Source organism: Mesoplodon densirostris, chromosome 20 (assembly GCF_025265405.1).
Source record: "Mesoplodon densirostris isolate mMesDen1 chromosome 20, mMesDen1 primary haplotype, whole genome shotgun sequence".
Taxonomy (NCBI): domain Eukaryota; kingdom Metazoa; phylum Chordata; class Mammalia; order Artiodactyla; family Ziphiidae; genus Mesoplodon; species Mesoplodon densirostris.
Window position 1 is genome coordinate 13,809,797 of NC_082680.1, and position 12,476 is coordinate 13,822,272.

General features: G+C 42.7%; 1 protein-coding gene across 4 annotated transcripts in view; it reads right to left on the reverse strand.

The window, feature by feature from the left end:
- Nucleotides 1-12,476, reverse strand: part of SORBS2 (sorbin and SH3 domain containing 2) — a 173,760-nt gene that overhangs the window by 130,958 nt on the left and 30,326 nt on the right. Inside the window, exon 1 of one of the 4 annotated variants that reach the window (XM_060085819.1) lies at nucleotides 8,743-8,764. The exons of the other annotated variants lie outside the window; for them this stretch is intronic. The gene's annotated coding sequence lies outside the window, so the exon portion shown is untranslated. Of the gene's footprint in view, nucleotides 1-8,742; nucleotides 8,765-12,476 lie in introns of those variants that run through there. 4 annotated transcript variants of the gene reach the window in all.

Genomic DNA, 12,476 nt, shown 5'->3' on the forward strand with positions numbered 1-12,476 from the left:
CTGGTGGCGCAAGTGGTTGAGAGTCCGCCTGCCGATGCAGGGGATACGGGTTCGTGCCCCGGTCTGGGAGGATCCCATATGCCGCGGAGCGGCTGGGCCCGTGAGCCATGGCCGCTGAGCCTGCGCGTCCGGAGCCTGCGCGTCCGGAGCCTGTGCTCCGCAACAGGGGAGGCCACAACAGTGAGAGGCCCGCATACCGCAAAAAAAAAAAAAAAAAAAAAAAAATGTGACATCCTAATACAGTTTCTAGAAGAGCTCCTTTGAGGGAGTTACTTAATCTCTCCAAGTCTCAATGTCCTCACCTATAAACTTGTGAATTACAACTTTACAGTAAGAGTCCCAAAAGGTAAATTAATAGAAATTCTGACTCTGTGCCTGGGTATAGCATTGATCATTAAATATTAGCTACTGTTGTATTTATCACTTTTTTGCTATTGTTCATAGAGTTCTTGTAACTACTACTATTAATTTCAGGGTCATCATCTCTGTCATTTTAATTCCATTTTATTAAACAAATTATCATCTTAATCTTTTGATTGGTTTTCCTGTCTCTAGTCTTCCCTCTCATCTCTCTCAATCCCTCTTTCTGTCTCTCTCTCTTTCTCGATTTGATGGTGCAACTGTTGCAAGGTTAATCTTTTGAAAAGGACCAGTGACTTCACATTATCTATTTATACATTCCAAATCAAGCCCAGCACAGTATGTTCCCATCATAATTTTCAAGATGTTATATTCCATTTCCCTTCTCATATTCTGTTCTTTAGCCAAACTGGACTTTTTGCTGCTCATTTTTATGCACATTTTAAGTTTCAGCCTTTGAGTTAAATCGGCACATTTTAACTGGGCGCCTACCATGTGTCTGACATAGTTCTGGGTCTCAGGGGTGCCCAGATCATCAAAACCAGTCCCTGTCTCCCAGGAACTCATGACTGGTGTGATGAGGCAGATATGATTTTGAGTCACATCTTTTATATGTTTCCTCCGTTGGGATTACTCCTAATCGCTCTTAAAATCACACCCATTCTTGGAGGTCCACGTCAAAGTTGCCTGCTGTATATATAACATAAATTGCCTGCTTTCATTTAAGTGACTATAATTCCTTGTCTTCACCACTTTGTCTTGTCTTACTTTCTGTTATTTGTGTTTATGTTTTCTTGAGGGCAAGGACCATGCTCTATTCACTTTCGTGTTCTCCATTGTGCCTTGTACATAGTAGACTTTCAGTTAATCCTGGGTGAATATCAAAGGAACGTATTAGTAGAATTTTATTTTAAATAGAAAAAACCCCAAAGTTTTCATGGATCATTTTTAAAAGATCTATCCCCAAAGATACTTAATCTAACAAAGCTTACTTGATAGGAACTCTGTGCTACTTAAGCTAAACAGATGATAGTTTTGGAAACCACGTAGAGACATAAGTATGGAGAGATGTATATACACATATAACTTGACTTAGGTTGAGTGAATTAGAGGAGATTGATTGCCTATTTTCTTGATGTTCTTTTCTTGTCTGTTTGTCCTACAAGTGTATATGTATTAGTATATTAGAAAATCATGGAAACAGATGCAAGGTAAGTATTATAGAAAGACACAAACATAAAGATAAATATAGTATGGGAGCCTGGAGATTGACCAGGGATTTCAGAAATAGAGGTAGTAAAAATGTGTCTGGGAGGAGGTCTGTTTTTAGCACATTTGCACACACATCTTTAAATATGAGACACATTTCTGGAAAGAACGTAGGGTCCTGTGAGTGAAGTATTGGGTTGCCTTGTTTTATATTTACTTGAGGCTATTCTAGAGAAACAACAAAAGTGTGAAGGGAAAGCAAAACCAAATGAGTTTGGGTTTTTGAGACATTAAATATGCTTCTAATCAGATTTGGATCCCTGAACAGATGCTGCCACAAAAGCAGCAGCATCTGGAAGCCTGCACACTTGTTCCCCGCTTCATACTCCTCGGCGTTATTTCCATGGTTACTAAATGAGTCACTCACTTCAGTCAACACTGATGTGATAGATATAAACAGCCTCATCAAAGCAAATTCTCTTCCCCTCTGAAAAGTTGACAGATTATTAAGGAATGTCCTCAGTTTGCATCAATGGTGCTATTACTTCGGCGCTCTCGATTACACAATTATGGCTAGCTAAATAGGTGTGTCGGAGTCAACATATTGTGTTAATGACTTACTATCAAAGTAACAGTACTCACATACAAGAGGAAGTTAAGAGGATTTTTAAAAATTCATTAATTGGCTTTTATTATACTCTTGGCATTTAAATGAGTCAATTTTATTTGTTTATTTCAATACTTTTGATTTTTTCAAAGTTAGTGAAAAATTAATGATTTTTGTTACCAGATTACCAAATTAAGCCTTTTATGAGATCGTACCTACATTAAGAAAGAAATGCCTGAAGAGATTCATTTCACTTCAATAAGCTTCTTTAACCACATGTGTTCATTAGGACACAAGCCTTATTTATCAAGGTTATTAAACCATTATGCAACGATAAAACTTGATTTCCAATTGATGTCCCATGATTAGGCATATTTTATTTTGATAAAACCAAGTTTGCTATACATTTTAAGATAAAGTAAGAGGAATAACTTGTTCAGGAAAAATAATTAAACCCAAATAAAATCACCTCAATCACTGTTTTGAATTACTGATTAATGTTTGCCCCTGAATCTGCTCCAGACAGGTTTTATGCTTTCTTTGATGACTAACTCTCACGGAAATATGATTTACTTTTTTTTTTTTTTTTTTTTTCTTTTTGCGGTATGCGGGCCTCTCACTGTTGTGGCCTCTCCCGTTGCGGAGCACAGGCTCCGGATGCGCAGGCCCAGCGGCCATGGCTCACGGGCCCAGCCGCTCCGCGGCATATGGGATCCTCCCAGACCGGGGCACGAACCCGTATCCCCTGCATCGGCAGGCGGACTCTCAACCACTGCGCCACCAGGGAGGCCCTGATTTACTTTTAAGATTAAACACACCCTGGTGGTACAATCCTTGACAAGGGGTCTGATGTTAAAAAAAACACTTGAAATATACATGGTCAGTGCCTTAAAATTAATCTGAGTTTTAGTAAACCTATGGAGAATAACTTTTGTGGACATTTTTAGAAAGTTCAAAAAAAGATTTTTATTCCAAAAATACAGTGCTTGTATTTTGGGTCTGTGGGTTTATCCAACCAGCCCAAGAATAGGACTCAGATAAGGTTCTGTCTTGCATTATGGGGACCAGAAGATCTACCATGGTGTCAGTGCCTGCGTTCCCTAAAAAAGCCCATTGCATGGTATATGGAAAAATGTGGCCACGAATTGATGATTGCCTGGCTCTACCATCTGTCACCTAGGCAAACGTTTTCACCTGCTGTGGGCCCTTGACTTGCCAAATAAAACTGTATTTGTGGATGGGGATCACTTGAAAATATTTTGCTAAGGTTCTGTCTTTTCCATTCTGTCTAATTCTGGTCATCGGGATGAATCTTGTGTTCTAGGTAAATACTGGTGATATTTCTTTTAGTGTAAGCATTCTTGTCTCTTCCGTGGTGGTTGATAAGACTTTTCGGTGAGGCAGCAAAACTATAGGGCTTTATTTCTAAATCTGGTTAACCAAGTGAATCCTGCCTTCGTCTCGTCATCACAGAATGATGCACAATAGCACTAGTTATTTTCATTCCAAGTTCTCAGGTTAATCATGGTGATTCTCAAATCAGGAAGAAAACAAATTAAGATACAGTGCTACTTACTGGTCTCCTGTGAGACTGCACAAGTCTCTCTATTAAACAGCACTATTAGTGTTGGGTTCAGTGCCTTGGAGATGGGCAGACAGATGCAAATCCCTGGCCGCTCAGGAAGGAGGCAGAGGGGATGGCTGTGTTCCCGGCCACATTCCCCCGCATTCACACCATGGTGGCCACACATTAGGAGCTAAATGCATGTTTTCTGAGGGACCAAGTGGGACAGTAGATGAAGTCAGCCCTCCAGTCTTTCCTTCCTCAGCTGCGGAATAGAATGATGATATCTATTTACCACTGACTGTGTGAGAATTAGATAATATACGTAAAGTGTTGAGCGCAGGGTATAGCATATGATAAGAATTCTGTGACTGGGAGTTGCTTATCTTGTACATCAAGGCCTTATCTCCGATTCATAGAAATTGCTTCTTTATTTCCTATTCTCCTTTATTTTCTTATGTGGTAAAGTATAAGTTCTACCAGTATTAAACAAGTATACTCAGGATAAAGCTGCTAACACTTTAAAGTCTGTATACTTGAAAAACAAAAGGACTCTAGATGTTTCATTGACTTTCTACCCAGCTCTCTCCGAGCCAGCCAAGCAAATCTCTACTCTTTCAGAGGACTGTCCTCTAAGGGGCTAGAGACAGGATTTCCTTCTGCATTTTCTCTGTCCTTCCAGTTTCTGAATAAGTAAAGAGCAGAGCTAATTGCTTAGTGCTTTCTCTGTGTGCCTTGTCCTTATGTTAAACTGATTCGGGGAGAACACCCCTCACCCTCAGGTCAAATGATGGCCGCAGTTCTGTAGGCAAGTGGATCACAAATACACAGGGTCAGCTAATTCTAGAGAATCATCCAATCTAACATTTGCCCAGATCACTAGTTTCCAGCCTGTGAAATACAAGGGATAATGCAGATCTTCAGTTTCCTAGGAAGACACTTTATTGCTCTTTCTCTTTTTCTTCTTACTTAGTCTAATGACTCATATTCCAGGTGGTTCTGCCCAATTTTAGAATTATCATGATCTACTTGGTAGGAAAAAAAAAACCCCGTAACATTTCATGTACGGTATAACTTAACGCAGTTTTTTTGAGGGAATGAGCAAAATCCAACACTCAATGCAGAATTTCTGGCTCCTTTAGCATTAAGAGATAGAAATTTTTAGTATTTATCATTGGGTTGTATTGTAATTTACTTATTTAGTGTAAACTCCCTGTGCAGCTAATTAATTTACATTTTCAAAGAATACTTAATGAATGGGAACAATATTCTCAAAACAGTGAAGTAAAGTTGAAGATGCAAATCAATGCAGTGTTAATTCCAGTTTTGTTTTTTAAAAAGGTTACTATGAAATTTTTTTAAGAGCAGGAGAAAAATATCTCCAAATGTTCATTTCATCATCCCTCGGGTGGTTGAATTTTTGTAAAAGTCATCTTTTTCTTTTTTGTGAAGCATGCCTTCTTCCACTCAGGGGGACTGTCAGGACAGCCAAGAAACTTTAAGAAGTCATGTTTTAGCTCTTATGAATTTCCACAAATAAAGGCAATGTATGCATGTGATGAATTGTAATAGAATACTGATGACTCAGCGTTTCTGACAAGCAGTCCTTGAGCAAGTCCCTTTTAAGTTCCTCCAAGAAAGGACAGTCAGAGATTCCTCATGTGAACTGCTGCAGCCCAGCTTGCAGTAGACGGTTTGCAGCTAGAACCCAGGAATAATAGCTCAGCTCACGACCCTGCCCCAGAAGTCACAGGCTTGAGGAGGTCCAGGCTTTAAATGCTGTCCCACCTTTGGAGCAGGGCTTCCAGGCACCTGCCCTCCTGCTGGAACAGGTGAGCAAATATCAACCATCTTGAAACCTGGAAGGGGCTTTATCCTGACTTAGCTGCACATCAGTGTTCTACCCAAATTCCATTGTTACTGACACATTTTTTTTTAATTGATGTTATCTGCTTACTGGATATTTTTCCTATGAAAACCACTAAACAGTTCATTCCCTTCTCTTAGGGAACAAATGACTCATGCCACTCACTATTTTATATCTTTTTCTGATGGTCAAGTATCCATATTCTTTAACTGGCTGTTTTAAAAAACCAAGTCCCATTGGTTAATTTAAATCCTTCCCTCACCTAGGATATGTAAAACTTACTTTGATACACAGTGGCATCTGGACAGATTCGAATACAGAAGCTCCAATGCTGCCCACCTAATATGGGAGGAGCTGGAACTCAGAATAGAACTTTCCTCCAAATGGAAAACATCTCAGATGGTTAATGCAAATGAGGAATTTCAGTTGTCTTTGAACATAGCATAATGCAAAATTACCGTCTCACAAATCACTTTCGCTTGTACCTATGTATGAAAAATTTATAAAATGTCTTGCATTGTCATACCTAACTAAGCCTCTTGGTATTTACTTTTTCAGTAGGATTCTTTGTCTTTTTTTATTTCCTTTATTAATTAATTTAGTTTTGGCTGTGTTGGGTCTTCGTTGCTGTGCGCGGGCTTTCTCTAGTTGCGGCGAGCGGGGGCTACTCCTCGTTGCGGTGCGCGGGCTTCTCATTGTGGTGGCTTCTCTTGTTGTGGAGCACGGGCTCTAGGTGCACGGGCTTCAGTACTTGTGGCACGCGGGCTCAATAGTCGTGGCTCACGGGCTCTAGAGCGCAGGCTAAATAGTTGTGGTGCACAGGCTCTGTTGCTCCGCAGCATGTGGGATCTTCCTGGACAAGGGATCAAACCCATGTCCCCTGCATTGGCAGGCGGATTCTTAACCACTGCGCCACCAGGGAAGTCCCATTCTCTTTGTCTTTACACAAAGTCTGATGCAGTGACTAAGCACTGACTTTTAGAAAGTGGAATTTCTCTCTCTGTCATTCTGCCTCTGTCTCTGTCTCTTTCTGATGTACTGTCAAATCATTGTGCAGACGGAGGACTAAAATTGTCACCCAGATTGTTACTGTAGATCATGGGTAATCAATTCCACAGTGTGATATCTGTGCCCTGATATCTGACCTGCTTTCTTGATAAATATGCACATTTAAAACCCAATTTACAGTTGAGGAAGTCAAAATTTTCCTTTTCAAAGTAATATAGGAGTAGAAAATGGAAAGTTCAGTGGAGATTGGTGATCTTATAAGTTGTCTGCATAGGGATAAGTAACTCTAGGGCATTCTGCAGCTCTCCAAATTCAGAACAATTAAGGGGACCCATGAAGTTTTAGGAAAACTCATTCCCTTGGAAGAAAATCTCAATATTGTGTGTGGATTGGAAGGGCATCTAAGTGTGACAGAAAGAATGTGAAAAAAGAATGATCTATTCCAAGGATGTCATAGTACTTAGGAAAAAGTAAGTTTCGGGCTTAAAGTTCAAAGTAGACCAAAGTGCATGAGTGATAGTGAGGGGTGATTAGTCCTCCGGGCTCTGACCTCACTCAGAAATAGCCTGGACCAGGTGGGCCCGTCCTGCCAGTGAGACATTAGGCCACAGCCCTGCGTGGACCCCACAGAGCAGGTCAGTTGCAAGGATGTGGGAGGGGGTGAGTGCTGAGTCTGGGGACTGAAGGGTGTGTTTTGAGCTTGCAATACACACTTAGAAGCTGCTTCTTGCTCGGAGACCCGGTGCCCAGGAGTAGCGATTGTACGGTGAACTGTGTCTCCTGAACAGTATGTTGAAGTCCTACTCCTGGTACCGTTGAAAGAGACCTCGTCTGGAAATAGGGTCTTTGCAGATGTAATCAAGTTAGGATGTGGTCGAGAGGATTAGAGTGGGCCCTAAATCCAATGACTGGTGTCCTTTTAAGGAGAGAGAGATTTGGAGAGAGACAGACACACAAGAAAAAGGGACGCCACCGTATGACAATAAAAGCAGAGGTTGGAATGCTGCTGCCATCAACCAAGGGATGCCGAGGGTTTCTGGCAACCACCAGCAGCAAGGAAAAGGTCAAGAAGGGTTCTTTCCTAGAGCCTTTAGGGGCAGCACAACCCCACTGACACCTTGATTTTGGACTTCTAGCCTTCAAAACTGCGAGACAAGGTATTTCTTTAGTGTCAAGCCACTCAGTTTGTTGCACTTCTTTATGGCAGCCCTAGGAAACAGATACAGCACCTAGGCTATATCCTTTAGACATCTCTTCTTTTGCAATTCAAGGCTGCAACCATTTGTCCGAAAGGGGTAGAGGAACTACTTAAGTTCGCCCTTTTCAGGGGGTAGATTTGGGTTGATTCCTCCAGGATGAGTTAGATGAACACCATCTGGTGGAACAAAATCCAGACAGCATTTGGCCAGGGTGCTGTCAGAAACATAGAGAGAGCCAGCGTGCCTGGGCATCAGCAGGTGGAGCAACCTAACTAGCCTGAAGCAGCAGGCAGGGACATCGGAAGTGGGGCCCTGCTGTCCTATCCACCATTGGAGCCCAGCTGCACCAGGGAAAATTCAACATAAGTAGGTGGCTTGGAGGGCCTTAGAAGTCCTGCGATCAGGGGTGCTTGTGGCGATCAGAGCATTCCCTGGCCTCCGCGAAGTGTCAGTGAGCAAGAGACATCCACTCACTAGAACAAGTAGGGACCATATGGGCGTGGCTGTAACTGAGAAGAGCAAGATGGGAGGATCTTTAGGACAAGGATGGGGCCCGGTTATAGATTCCTCACAGTATTCCTAAGGCCCCCAGCACAATATTCCACTGTGAAATAAGGCAGAGTCAAGAATTCCAAAACCATCGCTCTGGCCTCCCCGTCTCACTTCCTCTCATTTCCCCACTGGCCTCCTGTAAATCCGTCAGCTTAAATCAAAGGTATCTCTGCAGAATCTCAACAGAATTCTGCTGGGACATGATAGGAATGAATGGTAAGGAGAGGTCAGAGTAGCCTCATATTCTTTGGTGCCCATCATTTTACTTCCTTAACTTCCCTGGTAAATCTTTTTGTTAAAATACATGCACAGATTTCCTCCTGGCCTTGTCAGCCCCAAGCCCAGGCAGCCGCGGTTCCCCGTGAGTACAGCATACCTTCTGAAGAAATGCACCCAGATCAGAATGGTATATGAGTCTGTCCTATTCTGGCTCTAGAAAAGAAACGTTACAGTAAATAGGTGGGTGGGATCGGCTCCACGATCACGAAACAACCAAAATAGCAATGAAATCAAACTCAGGAAAACTTCACTTTATCATTGTATATACACTTTCTCCTTGACCAAGTTTGATACCTTCTTCTCAAGAAACAGCTGCAAAAAAGAAACTGTGCAAATACTTGTCGTTATTTTTAGTTTGTTACATACCACAGTTCGCCACCAGAATTACATAGAATAGGGTAGATTGGGGCTTTTTTACCCAGGGTGGGTCTCAGGTGGGACTGAAGCAGGCAGTGTGACTTTGGAAGCCCTGATTTGTTTTGCTGATTTATTTTCACTTTCCTTGCCCCTTTTGTTTAAAACAAACTTTCTCTTACAAAGCTTCATTACCACGCATGAGTGTTTTAATAGAATGGAAGTAGGCAGAAGAGCAAAGACTATAGTGTTAGTAGATTTTATACCCACCATTCCCATCTCCTCTTTGCTTTCTTTTCTAGTCCCTCCCAAACCTATGTGGAGATAGGGGAGGCGGGAGATATAAAGGGTAAGAGTGAGGCAACCCCATTTCCTGCAGGATCCAGTCAGCTCTCTGGAGTGTTCTCCCCCTGCGCACACTGCGTGCCCTGCTATCTTCCCTCTACCCACAGCCAACTCATCCTGCAAGGAGACCCCATTCGGTACCCCTCCTCAAAGGATCTTTCCTCGATGTTTCACCAGCTATTGATCCTTTCTTTCTCTACAATTCAAATTTCCATTGCCCAGATGCTTTTCACAAATTGAAAATCACCTCTCGGGGACTGCTCTCTGTACCTTGAAGGGGTGCAGTAGTTTATCTGACCATTTAAGGCTCTAAGAGATGCTAACAGAAGTTGAACACACTCTCCTCTCTCAGGTAAATTCTATTTTAAGCAAGCTATCTGTATCTTTGAAACACAGGATTGACCCTGTGGGCAGGAATTTCAGACCAGCCAGGAAGCAAGGGTCATGGGATGTGGGGAGCTACTTGGGGGCTAGTGAGGACTTGTCAGGGGGCCTCAGATCTTGTCAAGAGGCATTGCCTAGTCAACCTGTTTCAAGGGAAGGCCTTGATTTTAGGGTGAGAAGCAATACCTGTTTCTGCAGATAAATCAATCTTCTCACAGCAATAAGTACTCCCTTTTGACATTCTAGGAGATTTGCTTCAAATGAATCATAGTAAGCTATTTTTTCCCTTCTGGGCAGAATACTATTTGCAGACATCTGCAAATTTGGGAAGAAAGCTTGTTTCCTAAATGGAACCATTCTGACAAGGGAAAAGGGCAAACTGCACGCGCGCACGCACACACACACACACACACACGCACGCAACCCTCCCCCCAAATCTCTCCAAGTCTTCATTCTGTTTAAACTACCTGTTTATAAATAATATCTGATGAAACCTCATTTTAAAAATGCATCTGCTTCTATGTTAAACTTTAAAATCACCATTCCTGGATTATATCTTTAAAGTATTTGAGTGTGTGTGTGTGTGTGTGTGTGTGTGTGTGTGTGTAATTTTGTCCCCTTCATCTATCATGGATCAAAATAAATGGTTTACCTGCAGAAAACTAAAGTTCTGTGCACGTGCCTCGAAGTTCAGATTATTTAACAGTTGCAATGAACAAATATCTCAGAATATCTTAGAATTTGATTTTTAATACAATACTAATGTTGCTGAGTTCCCAGCAACACAAGTATAGTATCTATCGCAGCCAACACGTGTGTCAAGCTCTTTTCCAAACGTTTATAGTAACTTAGCTAATCCCCCCCCCGCCAATGGTAGGGCCATTGACAGGTGCCCAGTTACCCAGGTCCAGGCCGGGGAGGGGTGGGGCTGTGTCTCCCACACAGGCAGGGCTCAGATGTACTCTGCTGCAGCTGCATTAAAACTGCCCCATCATAACGGTCCCAAAGGGTTTGCTCCTCATGGCTTCTTGAGAGCTTGGATACTGAGTCAATCAAGAGCCATCTCAATAAACTTTGTAGTTGCGTCAGCCTCACCAGTCACTAACCTTCATGCTGCTACTGTAGTGCAAGTCTGGGTTTGTATGAAACTAAAAGGAAAAGTATGCTTTGCATCTAAGGCAAACAAGTAGCATATTGGTGTTGTCATTCAAAAGTGAACACTAGCAGAATATCCTATCCCAAGATATGCTGCTTTGGTATATTCATGATTTTGAGCTGTAGGCACTTGAAAAACAGCAAATGCAGGGAGAGGCTTTCTCTGAACTCACTTGTCTGTCTAAAGACAGATCCTCTGAAAGGAACTCAATGGTCACAGATCCCCTCTGAGAGTTTCATCAACCAGGAAAGAGGGACTCTTCTCACCGGAGAGGAGACTAGAAGTCAACACCACACCCAGACACATGTTGTCACAAACTATCACACCTCCTGTCTATTCTAAGGGTCCGTTCATTGTCCTAAATATCATTTACCATCCCTCAGAGGCCCACATCCTCCCGCCCCTTTCCCTGTGAAGATGGCATTTAAGCCTGAATTCTAAGCCACCTTGGAGAGTTTCTCATCTTTCCCTGTGTATCTCCCACATGTATGAGGTATACATGTTAATAAACTTCTGTTTGTTTTTCCCTCGTTTATCTGTCTTTTATTACAGGAGTCTTAGCTAAGAACTCAGAGGATAGAGGGCAAATTATTGTTTCTCCCCTACAAAAGTCTACCCTTGTCTGAGAGTGCCCTGGGACTATTAAGGTCAAACTATATGGAAGTCTGTACATGAAGGAACTGGGTATTCTGGAGGTCACGGAGCAGACCTGGGACTCAGGAGAAATAGGAAGGGAGGGTGAGCTTTAAGGGGAGGTTGAAGCTAATGACATTCCATGACCACAGCACTTGGGGTTCTGTTTGCGTACTTTAACACAAACTCTGAAAATGAGGCTTCAGACAAAACGCCTTTTGCAAAGGAGCCAAGGCTGACTGGTCACAGCACAGGGTTTGTACTGTGGGTGACTCCCAGCCCCCATGTTTTCCAGTTGTTTCTGATAATAACAGGGCCACTCTGACACAACCCGCTCAACCCAAGGGTCCTCCAGGACTGGGCTCAAGAACTGTTCATTCAGAGGTGGCTCATCCACACAGTGACCCTCTCTCAGCAGTGACTTGGACTCGGGAACTGAGAGCCCATATTGAGGTAAAGTGGAGGGTTCCCCAACAAGAAATCCTGATCCATTTTACCTAACAGTACATGCTTACCTAGCAATACTGTAATTTCTCCCTTTGCTCCCATCGCTAACATTTTTACTTCAAGTCACAAGTCGAGTAAAGCATAGTAAAAGCGTCTGAGTCCTGGGTCGCTCTTCGCAACCTTCGTGAGTCTGAGCTTCTCACCCCATTTACTAAAGAATAGTAACCAGGCTAAGAACTGGCAGCATTCGTTGCTATTGAGATTGCCCACGGTTTCTCCCTTTTCGGCAGTTACTTAAGGGCTTTCAAAGCACTGCTTCTTTCACTGTCTTTCAGGGCAAAATAGAAGGAGATGTTGATTTTCCAATGATTGTTTTGACTTGGCATTTATACCTAGAATTTCCACTGCTTTCAGGTCTCAGGTTTGGGCCTTAAAGAGGTTTGGGAGGAAGGGTAGTAGCGGCGGACACCCCCCCAGGACCGGAGGAGAGAGGAGGGGGAGGACCCGGGGGA